Raw genomic sequence first — 15679 nt, 5'->3', positions numbered from 1 at the left:
TCTTACTACCTATAACACTACTGAAACCCTCCTTATATAGTTACCCAACCACAAGTCATCATGTTACAAATAGAATCATCTAGAACCAAAATAAACATAACATGCTTTAGTCAACTTACAACAAACATTGAATGCATATAAGAGGAAGAACCAAGACCCTAAATAGGTCCTTAGACATCCCATGATCGATCCATGTCATGATTAGATACTACGCATATTAAATGCATAGGCCGACTGGCCAAATCCAACAAGACAACACTCCTTAGTGAACCAAACCGCTAACAAACAATAGCAACAATTGAGAATCTCCAATAGACACCAAGACAATCAGTGTAAGAACACTAGAGTAGCAACCGAGAATGGTGTCAACCGAGCTAAACATCCGCCGAGTTGTACAAAGATCGCTGAAAATGAGTTCTTCCAAGCAGAACTCTAGCCAAGCATCACCAAGTTCATTCAGTCGCCAAGCTCCTAAGGTGAAACTACAACCAAGAACTACCCCAATAGTGACTGATCATTACCTCCTTTCAACCAATTTCACCAACTTCAATGTCAAAAGTCACTGTAGCATATAGGATTGCCAACTACCCTAGGATGCTCCTAAGTTAGTGATCTGATTTAGAACTTATAAGATTATGACTTAATCCTAATAATCAGATTTAATTTCCCAATCTAGGTAGTAAATGTGTGGCTATGTTCCTTAAACCACCGAAATGACAAAGAAGAAGATTAAAGAATTGATACAGAGGAATTCTAACCAATTACATGCATTTAATTAATGCTTTAACTGAAGCAAATTAACGTAATTGAAAAATGCAATAAAAGAACATCACATAACTAACAGAAAGAGAGATGAGAAAAGAGGCACAACATGATTTGATCTCGGAGTTCACCGCGGGTCCAGCTCCAACTGGCGGATCAATCCGATTAACTCCAAATCAAGTACAATGTGTTACAAATTCAATCCCTTGTAGAACATCAGCAATACACTGCTCTGATGTTCAGGACTGAAAATACGTCCTCCAGATTTTCTCTCTCCTCAAGGATTTAATTGACAAAAATCCTCAATTACATCAACTGAATGCTCTCAATAAAAAAAAAAATTCACAATTCCTCTATCAAATTTTCTATCAATTCTATTAATTCCTTTTGTTCAAAGTGAACCTAGCCCCCTCTTTTTATACATAAAATTTGCCTAAATTAGGCCAAAACCAAAAATTACAATAATAGGCTTTAAAACAAATACCTATTTGAAATAGCCCCCTTGCCATTTTTCAACTTTGGCATTTATACAATTTTGGGGTGTAAAGGTTATAACAAAATAACAAATAAACCCATGTTTAATAGGGCTCGGATACTTATTAAAGCATAAATACAAAAACCACCGCATATAATTTAAAGCCGCTTCGTGGCGCAATGGCGGAATGCCTTTTGCAAAGAGGGCTAGTTGGGGGTTCCAACCCCCCGTCGGCTTTTTTAAACAGAGCTCACCAAATCAAAGGTAAGTTGCCACTCCAACATACAAGGTTGCCAACTACCCTAGGAAACCCATTCATCAGAATCAGTTGTGTGCTTGAGCAAATTTTACAAACTTTATCAAGTTTGAAATATATAACTAAAATATGCAACAACCATGCAAAAAGACACAAGATATGATAACTAGGAAAACCCTTAATCATAGGGAAAAGCCTTGTGGAAATGCCCACAAGATGATGTACTAATATAAAAGTTCCTTCTAAAAGGATGAGACTTTCTTAGGAGATATTTACCTATAATCAATACATGTAGTCTTGGTTAGTAGACTTTGTATCCCTCCTAGAATATGCTAGAAGATTCAAACCCTATTAGGAGTTAATAGGAAGTCAAACTTAACCCATTGTTCAAATTGCTTTAGAACTGTCCTTGCATAACAATTCTTAGAAAAACATATCCAAGGGTGAACTAACTAATAAAACAACTTATCTTGCCAATATAGATCATTTGAATTTCTCAACACATCATTATCATTATCCTCTACTCTGATCTCATTGAATTTGCATCAATAGTTTGCATATAATCAAAATTACACAATGAGACACTAACAACCAAGGAAGACATATTTTCTTTATACCAAGTCCTAAAATAACTAATAGAATCGCCCTTGAGGCTTCCCCAATCTGCAATAACAATATAGGACCTCAATAAGATATTATATTGCATGTTACATAAAAAATATAACTTCCCAAAATGATATTACCAAAAGTTGGCCTCTAGAGAATAACCCACATGTTATCTGTCACAAATCTTCATAGAATGATCAACTAATCCTTCCAAGTTCCATCTCTAACATGTCACTATGAACATGTCTCCAATTGAAATACAAGCCCATTGAACTAGCTTCAACCTCGCCCAATAGATAAAAATCAAATAGTAGTACTTATAATCCTTTCACACTAGCATGCAACTAGAAATCTAAAAAACTATCATAGCAAGCCCAAATCTTTGTAGCAATTTTTGTGCACTTAGATACATCATAAAGATATATCCAACAACACTCTCTAACATCGTTGAACATAACTCTGCAACCTCTAACTATGTCGAACAAAACTCTCTCTTCAACTCCGACTGTTTCATCTAGAAAGCCAATATGTTGGCATCAATAACAAACCAGGTCATGAATGCAACACATAAGCACTCAATCATCTCCCAACACATGCCAACGGAATGCCCTAAAAGGAATAGTCTTAGCATTCGTGCTAAGAAGAAGTGCATGAGCATATCACGAGGATGAACACGTAGTGTAAGACTAGGCAAGACCAAAAGAAGAGGCATAAGGAGTTCCAAGTTGGGGATCAGGTTATGGTACACTTGAGAAAATAACAATTTCTAGTGGGCACCTACAACAAGATGATGATGAAGAAATTTGGCCCCGACAAGATTTTGAAGAAATGTCATTCAAGGAATGTGTATGAGGTGGAGTTTCCAAATGGAATCCACATTTCTCCTATTTTTAATGTTACACATTTAATAGAGTAGAATGAAGATGGTACAAAGGATGAGCCAGTATTTGAGAAATTTCCAATCCTTCCCTCTAAGAGTGAGGAGATTGAAGAAATCATGGATACTTGTGTGGGAAGAAGGATGAGAAATATGCAATATAAGGAGTATCTTATGAAGTGAAATGAATGACAGTTGGAAGACTCAACCTAGTTATATAAATAGAGATTGACCATTTGGGTTTTGCTCAACCAATTGAGACGTGACAAAGACACTTCTAAAATTACCCTTGGTTTCTCATATAGGAGCACCCAACGGTGTAAGGGCTATATTATATCACCCAAAAATATGTTTAAAGGTAGGTTTTATCTAATATGTTTGCATTTTTGGATATCCATTTGGGAAAAATAGAGATTCCAACTCTCAAGTTTCCATTGTTACTTTTTTTGGTTAGTATTTTGGCGCACCTTGGGATACATGCAAATGAAAAATAATGTTTATTTTGTTGTAAAGTCATAATTATGAAGAATTAGTAAGTGTAAGTTGTAGGGAAGGTATTAATTGAAATTTATAGTTCTCCAGAAAATGAGTCAAGTCAAAAGGTTTCACAGTTTGAAAGTTATTATAGTTTTTAGCTGCTTCGAGACCTCCTAAAAATGTTTTCGAGTCAGATTTGAGACACTAAAAGCCTCATAAAACTTTGAAATGTGGTGGAAACCACAGGCAGCCCATATGGAAATAGAGTGCTCAAAGAGATTTTTGGAAATGAAAATAGTTCATCAATCAAAGTCTCTAACCAAAAGTTATGCCTCCCGAAAGTTACACTCCTTTTTCAAGAACCTTCTATATTTGCACCAACTTCTAATTTGACTTCTAGAAGCTTTTGTGGTGTCAAATGCCAAATGTCAAAATGTGAAATGTATTCCTAACCCTAAACCTAAGACAAGCTACTTAAGTCCCATTCTTGAAGTGTAAAGGCATTATTTTGTGGAGTTTGGGAGAAGGTACTGTGAGAAGGGTTTTTCTCCAGAATCTAATGATATTGTATCCCATAGGGAATCTAGTTAGGTATGTCTTTTCTATAATGCATGTTGTAGCTTCTCATATCAAATAATATTAGTTTCATTTTCCATTGTGTTATTTTGGCTCAAGTTGTGCCCTTGTCGACAACTCACACTAAATATGGCATATTCAAATTTCAAACTGAGTATATAAAGAATTTATTATCAAGATTTGGTTTGGAAATTTGTAAGCTAGTAGGAATACCTATGGTGATTGGATGCAAAATGTCAAGAAAAGATGTGTCTCCTAAAACTATGAAAACTAGATACAAATCTATGATTGGAGGATACAATACTTGACACATACAAGGCCAATTATAGCTGATGCAGTTAGAATAGTTGTATGATTTCAAGAAGATCCTAAAGAGACACATTTAGTAGTAGTAAATAGGATATTCATATATTTGAATGGAATGTCAAAGTTATGATATGACAGATCTAATGATTTTACATTGTGTGCATATATTAATATTTTGGGTAGGTAATGTTGATGATAGGAAGAGAACAAGTGGTGGTGCATTCTTTCTTGGTGGAAGATTAGTTTATTGGCTAAGAAACAAGATTGTATTTCACGGTCCACATCAAAAGAAGAATATGTTACCGGAACAAACAAGTATAATCTAATCATATAGATGAAACAAATGCTGAAGTATATTACGTGATATTGCATATTAAATTCATAAAATAGAAAATTGGTGGGAAATAATGAATTAATTGATTCCTTTCAAACATAGAGAAAGGATATATAAATGGTGTCTACATATAGAAGAGTATTCACGTCTGACCTGTTTGAAAATCTATTATATATAATTATCATAATAGATTTTTTATAGTTCGAAGCATCCCTTGATAGCGTGGAAGGTAGAAAAATAAGAGGGAATAAGGGTAATATCAGAAATGTAAGGAAGGAAAGTCGTATGCGTATGGAAGGGAGAAAAAAACTGTTCTGTGCAAATACCAATCTTATATCCAATGTGGACCATCTGCGGGGAAGACACCTAAGAATAAGGTGCAAAAAGAATGGAATTTTATCCCCACTATGCAATGACATCAGCAGTCAACCCCGAGGGAAAAGGGAGTTAAGGGGTATATGGAATACATTCAAATGGGTGGTTATACCTCGACCTCTGCGGTCCGGTGACCCCAATAGCAAGTCTTATGTGTGTGCATATGGACGTCATTGAATATATATAATGATAACCACCTCGAAAGCATATATAGTAACGTGCATAGAATGCTGAAAGGAGTTTCGCACGAGACAAGGCATAACTTTCATAGTTTATTGTAGAAATGGTATGTGTCATGACATTTCCTTGGAAACGGTGATAAAGGGTAAAATGAATCGACTCCATTACATGCAAGACTTCCCATGCAACATAGGCCTTGAAGTGACCAAGGTACGTATTCAATATTTCATAACTATTTTCCTATATAAATATCCTTGCACTAGAAAGATACTAAGTGAATCATATGGAAATGAAGATGACAACCATAGCAAATATTCTACATATTATTAGTTGATAATAATATGAGTAATAATAATATTTATATGAATGTTTAGTAAGAAATATCTACTAATATTCTAAACATTTTTATATCGTAAATAAGTTTTCATCTATTGAAATTATTATGATGAATGATAAAAGTTATATGATTGGAAGCATAATGCTACCAAGCAGGGGCTTGTCTAAGTCTAAGCAATTGGATCTTTGTCCCAAGATAGGGTAGGGGTCAACGACCTATGATCCTTTGAGACATGAGCTTGGACCTATAAACTTTGAGGGAATCCATTTGGACGTTTGGCATCTAGGCAACTTGGATAATATCTATACCTTCGATCCTAAATTCAAATAACAACATCTACTCTTCACTAATTTGAAATGATAATATAACCAGGCATATAAGAATTAATATAACTTCTTATATGGCCAACAAGAGAAGGCAACGATGTTACCTAGGAGGGACTTGTCTAAGTCCAAGCAATTGGATATTTGTCAGAAGATAGGGTAGGGGTCAGTGACCAATGATCCTTCTGGATACGGGCTTGGACCTGTAAACTTTGAGGGATCTATTTGCACAGTTGGCATCCAGGCAACTTGGATAACAACCATAACTTTCATCCTAAATTCATATAATAGCATCTAGTCTTCATTGATTTGAAATGATAATATAACCCGATATATAAGAATTAATGTAACTTCCTATATGGTCAACAAAATAAGGCACAGATGTTACCAAAGAGGGCTTGTCTAAGTTCAAGCAATTGGATATTTGTCCCAAGATAGGGTAGGAGTGAACGACCCATGATCCTTCGAGACACGGGCTTGGACCTGCAAACTATGAGGGACTCCATTGTGCATTTGTCATCCAGGCAACTTGGATAACATCAACTTCTTCCATCTTTTGAAGTTTATATGAGCGTTAAAATATGAAAAAATTAATTCTAGAGAATTGGCTTGGAGAAATGTATCATGACTCGCATTCTTTTTGGAAACTTATATATACATATGTGCTCTAATGATCACTTGTCGTTGCAATATTCTATCAAAGACTTAAATCATCTCTTGATTTTTAGTAAACTAAAAGGCGTTAATCAAGAATACATGTATTATGTGTCTACATCGTGTCTGCTTTGTGTTTTCATGCATTCATGTTTTGCATCGTGTTTTCATGTGTTTGCTTCGTGTTTTCATGCATGAATATCTCTACTTCATGTCTACTTTGTGTTTTCAAGCATTAAGATGTATACCCTATAAATCTTTTTAGGTCTTATTGCATCCAAATATATGCTTGTATGGTGGATCTACGAGAAAGGTCATGTATGAATGATCTTTGATTGACGACAAGCGAATCTGAGAGGGGAGGACTATATTAAGTTAAAATGATACTAAAAGTATAAATAATACATACATAGATAAATAAGCACTAATTATCATTTGTTATGTATTATAATAAAATAAAATATCATCGTATCATTATACATACATACTTCTTAATTAGATATTGAAATAAGATAAATACAGAAATGTTAGTATATCAACTATTAACCATAGAATATGTTATTAATGAAATAAATAAATTATTATTATATTAATGATAATATTATCTTATTGATTAATATCTAATAATAATAAAGACTACCAATAACTTTGATTATAATATCACATATAATTCTAATATTACTATATTTTAATATGCAACAATAAATATTAATATAAGGCATATATTATTTTTAATGAATAGTCACAATTATTAAGAAACGTGACATTTGGAAGGTTTCTTCTTCTATATAAAAAGGAGAATTAAGATATGGTTGGGACATTAAGGGGTTTTTATGAAGAAAACGATCAAATATATCAAAAGGTGACATTACATACAATTAGGGTTGTTGAAGGGGACATTCCAAAGACCATTGTAGTGCAAAAAAATAGATTATGAGTGATTGGATGAAGGAAAGAGAGGACCTAAGTGGTTAGATCCTACCTTGATCTTGACAACATGAACTAGGAGCATTAAAGAAGATCTATTAGGTCTTACCCTAATTCCACTTAGCAGAAATGAGAAAACATCGGGACATGTGCTTTTAAATGATGGAAACACATTAAATAAGTGCTAGAAATCACCATTAAATTGGGGTGCTTCCAATCTAAGATGATATAGTATGTTGTCTTAAGATAGTGTCTCATAAAGGTTTCCATTCACACTGACCCCTAATGGTCTCACAAGCAAGATTAAAGCCGCTCAGCTCCTCTAGCACCTAAAAATCTAACCTAAGCAAGAAAGGTTGGGAGTAGTCTTGCTCAGTATAACACATAGGGCATCCACAAGAGGTGTGAAGTCTTGAATCAAGAGTATGAAGTTAGTGAATTTGGGGTCTTTGGACTCTATAAAACATATTTTTTATAGTGAGGTAGAATCACCGGTGGAAGGAGTGTTCTAACTTGGGTCATTCCCAAAAGCGTTTTACCTCAATTAATAGGCCCTCTAAAGGTAACAAAAAAATGAAAGTTGATTAGATCCAAGGGTCAAAGTATCTAATTCTCTCAAAGAGAGAAGGGGATGCTCCTCTACCACTTCACTTCTCTCAAACACACAAATCAAAGTTCATCACCTAGACACACATAATCTAGACAATATCACAAGTCTTGAATTTTTTAATTCTCTCAAAGAGAGAAGAGTATACTCCCCTCACCTATGAATGTGTCATTCACATAAATGCCTTTCCTTTCCCCCAAGAACATTTATCTTATAGCTTGGTCTAGGATTTTTATTCACTCAAGGTAATGGAATCCAAGAAGGCATTCTAAGAGTTCTAACAAGATGTACTGAGCTATGTGACTAATAAAAATGACAAACATAAGTATAAATTTTTGACATCTCCATCATAGGCAACTTGCACACAATCATTAGTAGTCATCATGTCTGAATTATGATCTTTGGTAAGCGTTCTTTGACAAGCATCTTGCAAACCACAAGTTAGGCCATAAAATCATCAAATGCACAAGTGAACTTGTTAGGGTTAGCATAAACCATCAATCAACACATTTAAAAACTTGTTAGGATTACCTTAAGCCTCAAAATCGATCAATTTACTAATCAAAAGTCATTGAATGTTAATCAAGATGAGATTAAATGACTAAAGGTGACCATCTTTTACTAAAAATGACCTTATTTCATAGAAGCAAATTACTTTTCCAAAAACTACTTTCTTTCTTAGCAATCCCCTCCCTAGAAACATCCTTCTTTCCTAGAAACAACTTTTCTTCCCCAAAAGCTATTAAGTATCTCCTAGAAGCAACTGGGAAACTCCAAAAATGACTGATAATCCCCAAAAGTGATTGAGAATCTCCCAGAGGTGATATCTAGTCCCATAAATGACTCAAAGTTACCAGAAGTGACTCTATGTTAATTAATCTACCATAATGTGAAAAGAAGTCAAAGAAAAGAAGAGGAAAGGGGCAAGGTTGATTATGCCCCTTAGTGGGCACCAAAAATGTGTGTAATCTATGTACTTGAAAATATCAAACACACTTCAATAAAGCAATAGCTTGTTAGTACAAAACATCATCAAATTCACCAAAGAATTCTCAAATTGCACTAGCAAAATCATCTTATTTCTCCCTGTCTAAAGAAGAGTATAACTAAAACGCTCAATTGTCATCAAATTAAGATCCTAATCGATGATAACACAAACTAAGAATGAGATATTCAACTAAAATGACACATTGCTATCATGCAATCAATGTTCTTTTCCATTATCAAAGCAAATGTGAGCTAATTACTAAATCCATTGCACAAATGAGTTATCAATTCTACAGTATAGCAATGCAAATCTAAAATGAAGGGTCATTTGAGCTTCATATGCATCTTTTTTTTATAGAATTAGAAATGAAATGTGTGCTTGATATTCAATGAGTGATCCATGTGAGATGTCTCCAATTGGTCCATTCTTTATTTCACATATATTTTAGAGGATTTAACAATTTCTTTTAATTAATTAATTTATCCAAGTACATTTAGTTGCTTGATTTAATTAAATAGGCTAGGTAATTAACACTTGATTAATGACTAATTGATTAGAATTTAATGCTTGATTGACATTTTAATCGATTTTGATGAATTATACTAGTAACAAAGTTGACTTAATTGAGGGTATATTCTAATTTAGAGCAAATAGGGCTCCTAGTCCACTAGCCTATTTGAGGGTGATTATTCTTACGACCATATAAAGAAATCCTCCAAAAAAGGGAGTATTAGATAGATTAAATCAAGGTTGACTACACTCATTTGCATCAATATAAATCTCATAAACTATTACATTAACTAGAAACTTCAAGTCATTCTAAGAGTTTTAACGAGGCCTACTTCGCTTTGTGTCTAATAAAAATAACTAATACAAGTATAAAGTTTGGGCATCTACATCATAGGCAACCTACACACAATCATTAGTAGTCATCATCTTTGAATTATGATCTTTGGCAAGTGTTCTTTGACAAGTGTCTTGCAAACCACAAGTTAAGCTATAAAATCATCAAATGCACAAGTCAACTTGTTAGGATTAGCATAGACCATCAATCAACACATCAAAACACTTGTTAAGGTTAGCCAAAGCCTCAAAATGGATCAATTCATTGTGTGTTAAGAAAAATGTGATTAAATGACTAAAGATGAGCAACTTTTACCAAAGGCAGCCTTCTTTCATAGAAGCAGCTTACTTTCCCAAATACTATGTTCTTTCTTAGAAATGTGCTTCTCAAAAACAGTCGTCTTTCCCAAAAGCAACTTTTCTTCCCCAAAAGTTCCTAAGTATCTCCCATAAGCGACTAGGAAGCTCCAAAAATGTCTGAAAATACCTAGAAATGACTCAGAATCTCCCAGAGGCAACGTTTTGTCCCAGAATCACTTAAAGTCACCAAAAGAAAATCTATGTCAAGAAATCTAATAGAATGTTAAATAGAGGTCAAAGAAAAGAAAAGGAAAGGCGCTAGGTTGGTTATGCCCCATGGTGGGTGCCAAAAACATGTGTGTAATTTGTGTACCTCGAAATATCAAACACACTCCAATAGAGCATTAGCTTGTTGGTACAAAATATCATCAAATTCATCAAAGAATTCTCAAATTGCTCTGACAAAATCATCTTATTGCTCCCTATCTAAGAAAGGGTATAACTGAAATGCTTAATTGTCCTCAAATTGAGATCCTAATCAATGACAATGCAAACTTAGAATGAGAGATTAAACTAACATAATGCATTCCTATCATGAAAACAATGTTCTTTTCCATTACCAAAGCAAATATGAGCTTATTACTAAATCAATTGCACAAATGAGTTATCAATTCTATAGTATAACAATCCAAATCTAAAATGAAGGGCCACGTGAGCTTCAAATGTATTTTTTTATAGAATTGGAGATGAAATGTGTTGTTGAGATTCAATCTTAAGGAGTTGTTGAGATGTCTCCGTGAGTGATCCATGTGAGATGTCTCCCATTGGTCTATTTTGATTTCCTTGTCTATTCGTCCCCTTTAAGATGACATGTATTTTAGAGGATTTAATAATTTCTTTTAATTAATCGATTTAGCCAAGCACATTTAATTGATTCATTTAATTAAATGGGCTAGGTAATTGATGCTTGATTTATGATTAATTGACGAGAATTTAATGCTTGATTGAGATTTTAGTCTATTTTGATGAATTATGCAACTAGCAGAGTCAACATAATTGAGGGTATGTTCTAATTTAGAGAAAATAAGGTTCCTAGTCCACTAGCCCATTTAAGGTGATCGCACGTACGACCATCTAAAGAAAGCCTCCACAATAGGGAGAATTAGATAAATTAAATCAAGGTTGACTACACTCACCTACATCAATATAAATCGTATAAACTATTACATTACCTAGAAACTTCACTTCATTTCTAAGAGTTTTAACAACGCTTTCTTAGCCATCTGTCTAATAAAAATGACTAATACAAGTATAAAGTTTGGGCATCTACATCATAGGTAACCTACACACAATCATTAGTAGTCATTGTGTTTAACTTATGATCTTTGGCAAGCGTTCTTTGACAAGCATCTTTCAAACCACAAGTTAGGCTATAAAATCATCAAATACACAAGTAAAATTGTTAGTTTTAACATAAACCATCAATCAACACATTTGATCCAGGAGCATCCTGGGTGTAATAGAAATCTTCCACAACCCAAAAAATATTTCCATTTAGTTTCTACAATAAGGATTATCTCAGTACAAAGTTGTTTCTAAAGGCTTGCTACTTAATAGTAAGTCAATCATATGAGCTTGGAATGTCCTAATTTCAAGGTGGATGTTCATCTTGGATATATCAGCCTGCCAATTGAGGCTCATTGTTGTATCATGAGTATTTGTGGTTTTATTGTGGATTTTGGTGTGCAATTTTGTTATAAAAACTTCAGGCTCAGCGTTGAAATCCTTAAAAGCCCCAGATGGGCTTCGAAATGGGGTTGAGTGGAGCTTGCAGGTAAAGCCATGGTAATGGTTCCCACTTTTTGGCCAAGTTTGACACTAAAGTAGATATTCTTAACAAAAACTTGATTTTCAAATGCATATTGCTACAAAACTGTAAAGAATTTGATGATGATGTACACTAGTGATTTTTAGAATTTTCTATCTAGTTTCTAAAATTAGTTTTAAATTTTATTTTTATTTTTTAAATCAATTCAGGTCCATTTTTCCATCTCCTTTGAGAAGTGGTTTATATGAAAATCAGCATTTTCAAAGAGTGACGAGTCGTTTGATCAAGATAACTTTTTTTTTTAAATGATAATGACAATTATTTCAAGGATAGAATAGTAACATCAATATCTAGCAAGTTTAGTTGGTTTCATTCAATTTCATTAAAAATATATAGATTTTATTTAGTGGCAAAGTGACGCTAACGATAACTTAGACATAGCTTTTTTTTATCAATATAACTTGAGTTGTATTTATCAAAATGAAATTTTTCTTGATTTTATAGAAAGGTAACATACCTTTGATGGACATATTTTTGAATTTTTTTTATTTTCTCATTATCTATTTTTCCTTAAGCTTCAAATCCAGATTTGTGAAATGGTCAGACAACCTTTATTTAAAAAAACTAAAAATTAAGCACCATGATAAACACAATATATACTAAAACTATAGTCATTGGAAAGCTTATTCAAAGTACAACAATTTTCTATATATAGTTTTAAAATATGGACCTATTTAGCCCTTGCTTAAGCCCTTAAAAGGGAAAAAATTGATAGAATTTTGAGTAAGCTTGTAAAATTTCCAATTTTGGGACCTACAAATGAAGCCCTTGGAGAGGCTTCAAACAAACCCCTAAGGGGTTATTTGGGTGGCCCGAGGGGAGTTTTAACAAAGCCCCCGAGCCCACTCTTCCGCCACCTAATAGCCCCAGAGGGATTCAAATGAACCCCCTAGCCCACTTTTTGGCTACCTATTGGCCCTAGGGGGTTCGAATGAAGCCCCCTGGCCCACTTTTCAGCAACCAATTGGCCCAATGGGCTTTGCTCAAAGCCCTAAGGCTTCATTCGAAGCCCCTATGGCAGTTGGCACAAGGGGCTTCGAACGAAGCCCCTAGGGCCACAACTTCGAATGAAGCCCTAGGGGGGCTTCATTCCAAGCCCCTAAAAGATGATTTTCCCACTTTTCATCTGATTTTTTTGTGATGAAAAGTGGTAACCATTATTCTGGCCTTACCCTTGCACATATTGGACCATGTTGATCAAAAGTTGAGGACTCCAAAAAGTGGTTATAATAGCGAATTGGAGCAACAATTCGAAAGTGATGGCCTTCCAACGTTTGGGTGACCAAAATTTCCAAAATAAGTGTCAAAGGTGTATTGGACCGACTCTATATGTAATTCTAGAGATAGTCAATTTTGAGGGTTAGGGTTTGATGTCTAAAAACTTCTCAAGTGGTGTAAAAATGCTTATATAAGGAAGCTTGTACATTGTATAGGACACCTCTAGGGGATAGTTCACAACTCTGTGTTGCAAATTATTATAACGAAGGCACCCATGTGGGTTTTCATATTGTAATTCAAATTTCTATAATTCTGCATTTGTGGTGATAATAAGAAGCCCATATTTTGTTCTTGCAAATTGTTGTTATTTCTTTGTTTCTATTATGTGTTTGTGGTATTAAGGGGAGCACCCTTCATCAACATCAAAACACTTGTTGGGGTTAGCCAAAGCTTAAAAATGGATCAATTCATTAATCAAAAGCCATTGAGTGTTAAGAAAAATGTGATTAAATGACTAAAGGGGAGAAACTTTTACCAAATGTGACATTCTTTCATAGAAGCAACTTACTTTCCGAAACACTACTTTCTTTCTCGAAAACTTGCTCCCTAGAAACAACCTTCTTTATTAGAAGAAACTTTTCTTCCCCAAAAGATACTAACAATCTCCAAAAAGTGATTGGGAAGCTCAAAAAATGCTTGGGAATTCCCAAAAATGACTAAGAATCTCCCAAAGGCAACCTCTGGTCCCAAAAACAACTCAAGGTCACTAGAAGCGACTCTATGTCAAGAAATCAGATAGAATGTGAAATAGAATTCAAAGAAAAGAAGGTGAAAGGACTAGGCTAATTATGCCCCATGGTGGGAATCATAAATATGTGTTTAGTCTGTATACCTGCAAATATCAAACACACTTCAATAGAACATTGGCTTTTTACTGCAAAACATCATCAAAGAATTCTCAAATTGCACTGATGGTTTATACCGATGCCAATTGGGTTGGTAATATGGATGATAGAAAGAGTACAGGTGGTGGAGATTTCTTTTTTGGAGAAAGATTGATAACATGGTTGAGCAAGAAACAGAGTTGCATTTCACAATCTACTGTTGAGGCTGAGTATGTTATTGCTCCAATTAATTGTTCTAATATTGTGTGGATTAAATAATCGTTAGAAAGAACACAAGAAATTACCGAACCTATTGTTGATGTTTGGTAGCTTATATTAGATAAACCTATATATAATTATATACGAGATATAATTTATAGATATAAGTTTATTGTTACATGAGGAATATATATATATATATATCTGTGTGTGTGTATATGTATATACACGCATGCACGCGCGCGCACATAGATATGTGTGTGTGTGTGTGTGTGTGTGTGTGTGTACACGCACACACACACACACATGTATATATGTATGTATGTATGACAATGATTAAATGTTTATTATATTAATTATCTAATTAATGAATAGACATGTCTTTTCATTGTTTATTCTAAATTTAAATAAGAGGTCATTGCCATTAGGAAAACACATACCAAATATAATGGCAGTGCTTAGTATATTTGCAATGATCCTCAAAAAACATGGTATCAAAGCCGCCTACAAATGTAAGGAGTTTATAACATTAAGACAAATGAAACTGGCAGGTCGACCGATGAATGAAAGGTGTGGGAAGACAATATTAAATAATTTGTATCCCTTATGAATGTTTGCTAAGTGGAACATACGAGAGACTTAGCAATCTACCAAACTCGTAGAGGTGTTTATATTATAATAACACCATATTCAACTAATCCATTGTTTCACATATTTGTTAATTAATAGAGATAAAATACATAAATAAATAAATAATAGGAGGAATAATAGAAGACAATGATCTTCACATGACGATCTTTGGAGGAATCTAATTGGAAGCTAATATGATCCAATCAACATCGAGTCTAAAACATGTTTTAACCCAGTCAACGATAAATGGAGAAAATATAATCACTTTGGGTAGAGCATTGGTCAATAGCTATTGAGCGATAATAAGTGCATATATAGACAGAGACAACCACCGAAATATGGGGAATATAGAGGAAAAGTGAATCAGAAAGTACGAACAATAAAGTATGGTCAAAACAAAGGGATAGACTAGGAGTATTGTTTCAGACTACAATACATTTATCATACATTGAAGCATTTTTCTTTGATATAGAAAGCATATTTTGCATACAAGCAATGCGTAGCTCTAAATTTCCCCAAAGTATCACACATCGAAAGAAGAAACTATGAATTGAAGCGTACATACTACTCACTATCATCGTCATTTGATGGATCACAAGCACATAGAAAACTATATGTTGGACCATATCTAGACAAT

General features: G+C 34.0%; 1 protein-coding gene across 2 annotated transcripts in view; it reads right to left on the bottom strand.

The window, feature by feature from the left end:
• Nucleotides 1–1110: 1110 nt before the first annotated feature.
• The window catches only part of LOC149557927 (flap endonuclease 1-A-like), a 225364-nt gene continuing 210795 nt past the window's right edge, over nt 1111–15679 (bottom strand). The window contains exon 16 of one of the 2 annotated variants that reach the window (XM_089832384.1): nt 1111–1539. The gene's annotated coding sequence lies outside the window, so the exon portion shown is untranslated. The remainder of the gene's footprint in view (nt 1540–15679) is intronic. The other variant, XM_089832383.1, reaches the window with a different exon arrangement.

Source organism: Cupressus sempervirens, chromosome 5 (assembly GCF_028749045.1).
Source record: "Cupressus sempervirens isolate cs-2001-9-10 chromosome 5, ASM2874904v1, whole genome shotgun sequence".
NCBI lineage: Eukaryota > Viridiplantae > Streptophyta > Pinopsida > Cupressales > Cupressaceae > Cupressus > Cupressus sempervirens.
Note: the sequence above shows the minus strand (reverse complement) of the source record. Positions and strands in the feature narration are given on the sequence as shown.